The sequence below is a fragment of the Scyliorhinus torazame genome, chromosome 4, assembly GCF_047496885.1.
Source record: "Scyliorhinus torazame isolate Kashiwa2021f chromosome 4, sScyTor2.1, whole genome shotgun sequence".
In the NCBI taxonomy this organism is placed as follows: Eukaryota; Metazoa; Chordata; class Chondrichthyes; order Carcharhiniformes; family Scyliorhinidae; genus Scyliorhinus; species Scyliorhinus torazame.
In genome coordinates this window covers 118348944-118357038 of record NC_092710.1, presented here as the reverse complement: position 1 = coordinate 118357038, position 8095 = coordinate 118348944, and positions in this window count along the sequence as shown.

The following is an 8095-nucleotide window of genomic DNA, read 5'->3' as shown; positions in this document are numbered from 1 at the left end:
TTGCAGTGCAAGCCTAGTCTAATATTACTATCTCATTTCTGATTGGTTGGGAACCAATTCAAAGATTATTTAATACTAAAGACAGAGCCACAACATTAGGGTAACCAGAATGTATCAATAAACTGAAAGCCTTTTCGATGGACCAATAGGAATGACCTTTTTTGTCACGAGGTCATTAAACAAGGAGCATCAAATATTCCTTTTGAGGGCATCACTTAGATGGAAGGACCAGTTAAACTGAAAAGATGCCAAAATAATCATCAAATTCCACTGGAACAAAAAGATGCCTTCCTAACTAAATTAAAATGTTCTTCCAGATGTCGATCGTAACCTGCAGTGACTACCAGTGACAGAAGGCATCAAGCATTCCAGTGGGCACTCGACAGCGAAGTCCTTTCTTGGTATGGTCAATTACTATGGAAGGTTTATTTCAATCTAGCCACAGCATTATCACCATTACACCTATTATTAAAGAAGAATCAGTGGTGGCAAAGGAAAGAACCTCCAAAAGAAGTCTTCCGAGTTGCGAAGCAAGCATTGCAGTCTTCAAACCTCTTGGTGCATTTTGATCTGGGGAAACCAATAGGGTTGACATGTGACGAGTCTCCTTAGGGTATAGGAGCTGTTTTTTAAAAATAAATTTAGAGTACCCAATTATTTTTTTCCAATTAAGGGGCAATTTACCATGGCTAATCCACCTACCTTGCACATCTTTGGGTTATGGGGGTGAGACCCATGCAGACACAGGGTGAATATGCAAATTCCACACCAGGGAGAATGTGCAAACTCAGGGCCAGGATCGAACTGGGCAGCACGGTAGCATTGTGGATAGCACAATTGCTTCACAGCTCCAGGGTCCCAGGTTCGATTCCGGCTTGGGTCACTGTCTGTGCGGAGTCTGCACATCCTCCCCGTGTGTGTGTGGGTTTCCTCCGGGTGCTCCGGTTTCCTCCCACAGTCCAAAGATGTGCAGGTTAGGTGGATTGGCCATGTTAGAATTGCCCTTAGTGTCCAAAATTGCCCTTAAGTGTTGGGTTGGGTTCTGGGGATAGGGTGGAGGTGTGGACCTTGGGTTGGGTGCTCTTTCCAAGAGCCGCTCCAGACTCGATGGGCCGAATGGCCTCCTTCTGCACTGTAAATTCTATGATAAATAATTCTATGATAACTGGGTCCTCGGTGCCATGAGGCAGCAGTACTAACCACTGTGCCACCGTGCTGCCCATATAGGAGCAATTGTATCCCACAAATTGGTAGATGGCTCGGAACACCCTCTCGTGTTTGCCTCAAGGACCATCTCTGAAGCAGAATGTAACTATGCCTATGCGAAGGAGGGCTTAGTGGTTATATTCGGTATAAAGAAATTTGACCAGTATGTGTACGGTCGACGGTTTGACATAGTGACTGACCACAAGCAATTGCTGGGCTTAAGGGAAGACAAGCCTATTCCGCCCATAACCTCGGTGAGGGTGTAGCATTGGGGCGACTTACAACTATATTTTTCAGCACGCCCTGGGACACAAACTGCTAATGCAGATGCATTATTGCCTGCGCATACCTAACAGCACTCCGCCAGCACCGATGCCCAGGAGATTATTCTAGCCCTAAACCTCCTAGACACCCTGCCAATGTCTGCAGGGCACATCTGAAGATGCACTTGAAGAGAACCTATTCTTTCAAAGATCAAACATATGATACAGTCTGGCTGGCGATGCGGGAAGTCCATTAAGAAGCACGTCGATCACCTGAGGAGTCGGGCATGGAGTCGACAAGTTCTACGAGCACCATGAATACTCCTGTACCTTGTTCAAGCTAAAGGGAGCTAGTGGATCGCACTTCTGTTCAACCAACTGTGGTTGTCAAGGGCAGCGGAGCTAGTTCGCCCATTGTGCAAGTGGTCCTGTCTGAGGTGGCATTGGCTGTGGACCACCCAATCACCCAAAGGAGTGCTGAACCTGTGTCTGGGCTTCGGAGGTCCAGGAAGACCCAGAGGGCTCTGGATCGATTGATGTTTTGATGGACTCTCCTTCTTCGGTTGTCCCTTTTAACAATTGTGATGTTTGAACATAGTTATGGGGACGTGTATCAAGGAACTTAAGGGGAGGGGGAATGTGGTAGCGTTAAGAGGGTGAGCTCCACTGACCATGTGACCGGCTCGCAGCCCATCGGCAGGAACACACAAACCCTGGCCAATGGGGAGTTTGATTTGGCCAATAGCCATTTGTATTCGATGAGGCCTGTGAACTGATTGTCTGTGTTATTAACAGGTAATCTTTAATCACTTTAAAAGTACGTCACTATCCATATGGAGTTTGCACATTCTCCCCGTGTCTGAGTGGTTCTCGTTCCCACAACCCAAAAAGATGTGCAGGGTACAGGAATTGGCCACGCTAAATTGGCCCTTAATTGGAAACGAAGAATTTTTTTTAATTAAAAAATAATAATTTTTATTCAAATTTTCACAAAATATCAACAACAAAATACAGAACGAAAAGAACAACCCCCCCCCCCCCCCATATACATAAATAATAAATTAACAACCTTCATCAACACAAAGGCAAATATACACACCCACTCAAGAAAAACGAACCAATCCCCCCCCACCCCCGAGGCCCCTCCTCCCCGAGTTGCTGCCGCTACTGACCATCTTCTAACGTTCTGCCAGGAAGTCTAGGAACGGTTGCAACCGCCTGAAGAACCCTTGTACCGATCCCCTTAAGGCGAATTTCACCCTCTCCAACTTAATAAACCCCGCCATATCGCTGATCCAGGATTCCACGCTTCAGGGCCTCGCATCCTTCCACTGAAGAAGAATCCTTCGCCGGGCTACCAGGGACGCAAAGGCCAGAATTCTAGAATTTACAGTGCAGAAGGAGGCCATTCGGCCCATCGTGTCTGCACCGGCTCTTGGAAAGTGCACCCTATCCAAGGTCAACACCTCCACCTTATCCCCATAACCCAGTAACCCCACCCAACACTAAGGGCAATTTTGGACACTAAGGGCAATTTAGAATGGCCAGTCCACCTCACCTGCACATCTTTGGACTGTGGGAGGAAACCGGAGCACCCGGAGGAAACCCACGCACACACGGGGAGGATGTGCAAACTCCGCACAGACAGTGACCCAATCGAACCTGGGACCTTGGAGCTGTGAAGCAATTGTGCTATCCACAATGCTACCATGCTGCACAGAATACCGGCCTCTTTCACCTCCTGCACTCCTGGCTCCTCTGCCACCCCAAATATTGCGAGCCCCCAGCCCGGCTTGACCCTGGAACCTACCACCCTCGACACCGTCCTCGCTACACCCTTCCAAAAGTCCTCCAGCGCTGGGCAGGCCCAGAACATGTGGGTGTGATTTGCTGGGCTCCCTGAGCACCTAGAACATCTGTCCTCACCCCCAAAGAACCGGCTTATCCTTGCCCCGGTCATGTGAGCCCTATGCAGCACCTTAAACTGTATGAGGCTCAACCAACCCCTCCTCCCACTTACCCTTTAGCTCCTCCTCCGAGGCCTCCTCCTCCTCCTGTATCACCTGATACGTTGCCAAAATCCTTCCCTCTCCAACCCACACCCCCGACAGCACCCTGTTCTGGACCCCGCGTGGCGGCAGCAGAGGGAACTCCACCACCTGCCGCCGAACAAACGCCCTTACCTGCATATATCTGAAGGTGTTCCCCGGGGGGAGCCCAAATTTCTCCTCCAGCTCACCAAGGCTCGCGAACTTCCCGTCCACAAACAGGACCCCCATCCTTCTAATGCCTACCCTGTGCCAGCTCAGAAACCTTCCATCCATCCTCCCCGGGACAAACCGGTGGTTCCCCCGAATTGGGGACCACACCGAGGCCCCCACGTCCCAACTGTGACGTCGCCATTGTCCCCAGATTTTGAGGGTAGCCGCCACCACCGGGCTCGTGGTGTACCTCGTTGGAGGAAAAGGCAGCGGCGCCGTCACCAGCGCCTCCAGGCTTGTGCCCACACAGAACGCCATCTCTAGCCTCTTCCATGCCGCCTCATCCCCCTCCATCACCCACTTACGCACCATTGCCACGTTGGCGGCCCAATAATACCCACAGAGGTTAGGCAGCGCCAACACCCCCCCCCCCCCCCCCAAATCCCTGCCGCTCCAGGAACACCCTTCTCACCCTCGGGGTCTTCTGCGCCCATGCAAACCCCATAATGCTCCTGTTAACCCGCCTGAAGAAAACCCTAGGGATCAGGATGGGGAGGCATTGGAACAGGAACAAAAACCTAGGGAGCACCGTCATTTTAACTGACTGCACTCTACCCGCCAGGGAGAGTGGCAGCACGTCCCACCTCTTAAACTCCTCCTCCATCTGCTCCACCAGCCTCGTGAAGTTAAGCTTATGCAGGGCCCCCCAGCTCCTAGCCACCTGGACCCCCAGGTACCTGAAACTCCTCTCCGCCCTTTTTAGCGGGAGCTCACCAATCCCCCTCTCCTGGTCCCCCGGGTGCACTACGAACAACTCGCTCTACCCCATATTAAGCTTGTACCCGGAGAAATCTCCAAACTCCCTAAGGATCCTCATCACCTCCGGCATTCCCCCCACCGGGTCTGCCACATACAGCAGCAAATCATCCACAAAGAGCGACACCCGATGCTCCTCCCCACCCCGCATCAGCCCCCTCCAGTTCCTCGACTCCCTCAACGCCATGGCCTGGAGTTCAATCGCCAGTGCAAAGAGCAGGGGGGACAGGGGACACCACTGCCTCGTCCCCCGGTGTATCCGGAAATAATCTGACCTTCTTCTGCTCGTGGCCACACTCGCCACTGGGGCCTCGTACAGCAGCCTCACCCACCTGACGAACCCCTCCCCTCCCCGAACCTTTCTAACACCTCCCACAGCTAGCCCCACTCCACCCTATCAAAGGCCTTCTCCGCATCCATCGCCGCCACTATCTCCGCCTCCCCTTCCATCGCCGGCATCATTATAACATTCAAGAGCGTCCGTACATTGGTATTCAACTGCCTCCCTTTCACGAACCCCGTCTGATCCTCGTGTATGACCTGCGGCACACAGTCCTCTATCCTCATGGCCAAAATCTTTGCCAGCAACTTTACATCTACATTTCAGAGTGAGATCGGCCTGTATGACCCACACTGTAGGGGATCCTTGTCCCGCTTCAGGATCAGGGAAATCAGCACTCTAGACATCGTCGGGGGCAAAGCCCACCCTTCCCTTGCCTCGTTAAGGGTCCTTACCAACAGCGGGCCCAGCAGGTCCGCATACTTCTTATAAAATTCAACCGGGAACCCATCCGGCCCCGGTGCCTTACCTAGCCCTTTGATCAACTCCTCCAACCCAACCGGCGCCCCCAACCCCGCCACCTGCCCCCCCTCCACCCTCGGAAACCCCAGCCGGTCCAGGAAGCGACCCATCCCTCCCTCTTCCAGTGGGGGCTCAGGCCGGTACAGTTCCTCGTAGGAGTCCCTGAAGACCCAATTGATACCCACCGCACTTCGCACCGTGTTCCCTCCTCTAGGCGCCACAGCAGGCGCTGGTCCCTCTCCTCCCCCATCTCGAGGTCCACCCAGTGCGGAGCATGATCAGAAATGGCTATCGCCGAGTACTCCGTATCCTCCACCCTCGGAATCAGCGCCCTGCTCATGACAAAAAAGTCAATCCGGGAGTAGGCCTTGTGAACATGGGAGAAGAATGAAAATTCCCTGGCCCCCTGGCAAACCTCCAAGGGTCCACCCCTCCCATTTGGTCCATGAACCCCCTCAGCACCTTGGCCGCTGCCGGCCTCCTACCCGTCGTAGACCTAGAGCGATCCAATGCCGGGTCCAGCACCGTGTTGAAATCCCCCCCCATTATCAGGCCCCCTGTCTCCAGGTCCGGAATCCGGCCCAGCATACGCCGCATGAACCCCGCATCGTCCCAATTCGGAGCGTATACATTGACCAACACCACCCGCTCCCCCTGCAGATTGCCACTTACCATCACATACCTACCGCCACTGTCTGCCACAATGCTCGACGCCTCGAACGACACTCTCTTCCCCACCAAGATCGCCACCCCCCAATTTTTTGCATCCAAACCCGAATGAAACACCTGCCCTACCCACCCCTTTCTCAACCTTACCTGATCCGCCACCCTCAGGTGCGTCTCCTGAAGCATGGCCACATCCGCCTTCAGCCCCTTCAGGTGCGCGAACACCCGGGCCCGTTTGACCGGCCCATTCAGTCCCCTTACATTCCAGGTTATCAGCCGGATCAGGGAGCTACCCGCCCCCCTCCCCCGCTGACTAGCCATATCCCTTCCTAGGCCAGCCACGTGCCCGCGCCCCCCCGCACAGCCCGTTCCCCACAGCGGCAGACCCCCACCCCGACCTCCTCTACCAACTCCAGCTCCCCCTTGGCCATTCCAGCAGCAACCCGGTCCCCCCCACCCACCCTCCCCAGCTAGGTTCCCCCCTAGCTGCATTGCTCCCCCCATTGCACCCCCGTAAGTCAGCTGACTCCTGCCGACCCCGGCCACTCCCGCAGTTCCATCGACCCCCCCCCCCCCCCCAGTGTGGAACTTCCCCTCCCCCCCCCGTCCACCAGCGCGATCTCGTCCATTCCACTCCCAGCGCGGGAGAAAAAGCCCGCGCTTCCCAGTTCCGGTTGTAGCCACCTCCTTCGCCACCTCTGCACTCCAATCCTGGTAGATCCGAACCTCCGCGTTCTCCCACCCGCTGCTCCGCTCCTTCTTGGCCCACCTTAACACACACTCTCGATCAGCAAACCGGTGGAACCGCATCAGCACCGCCCGCGGCGGCTCACTGGGCTTGGGCCTCCTCGCCAGCACTCGGTGGGCCCCCTCCAGCTCCAAGGGCCCCTGAAAGGCCCCCGCTTCCATCAGCGAATTCAGCATGGTGACCACGTAGGCCCCACGTCCGATCCCTCCAGCCCCTCTGGGAGACCCAGGATCCGCAGGTTTTTCCGCCTCGACCGGTTCTCCATCTCATCGAACCTCGCCTGCCATTTCTTGTGGAGCGCCTCGTGCGCCTCCACCTTCACCGCCGGCCCAGGAACTCGTCCTCATTCTCCGAGACCTTCTGCCTGACCTCCCGGATTGCCGCCCCTTGGGCCGTCTGAGTCTCCAGCAGCTTATCGATTGAAGCCTTCATTGGCTCCAGCAGCTCTGCTTTCAGTTCCTTAAAACAGCGCTGGAGAAGCTCCTGCTGCTCTTGAGCCCACTGCCTGCACGCTGTCTGATTTCCACCCGCCGCCATCTTGGTCCTCCTCCCTCTCACCTTTCTTTGCTTCAATGCCACTTTTTTAATCGCCCCACTCCTGGTCCACTCCATACACTATCGGGGGAATGTTGCTGTCCCCTTCCCACACCGGGAAACGTCGAACAAGCGCCGTTGCGGGCCCTAAAAAGAGCCCAAAAGTCAGTTTTTAGCGGGAGCTGCCGAACGTGCGACTTAGCTCCGCATAGCCGCAACCGGAAGTCGTAAACAAAGAATTGAGTACACTAAATTTTTTATTAAATGGAAACCACAGGCCTGCGATATGGAAGACTAGAAATCATACATTAGAGACTTAATTAATTATAATCTGTAAAATGGCACTATCTTTATCTGTATCCAATCTTTCTGTGTGTGTGTGCCTGCATAAGGCTAAGTGTGTGGTATTGAATTAATTTGGGGAAAATGGGTGAGAATAAATAACCTTCTTTATTTTAAACTCAAGAAAACTTGCTGCCGGACTATTTAATTGGAATGCATATTCCAAGGGTAGTAAAAGACACACACACCTCTTTCCATATGAAACATGCTGATTATGGACTGTAAGAAAGCAAATACATGCTATCCGTAACACTTTTCAAAGTTCGCAGAGAGCGTGGGCAGCCTGGATCACGCTCCCTGTTCTTCTCTTTGAAAAGCTGATAGTTACCTTCCTTTTGTAATCCCCATCTGGTAGATCAATACCAAATGGTCTTTTGTGCAGCACACACCATTATAAACTGAATGATCACTCTGATCTGACTACTATACCAATCAGAAATCAAATCTGTGGAAAGCACTTTCTCACATCCTGCAGCTTTCTCATTCAACATTCAATGTGCTTCAATGATGTGCTGGA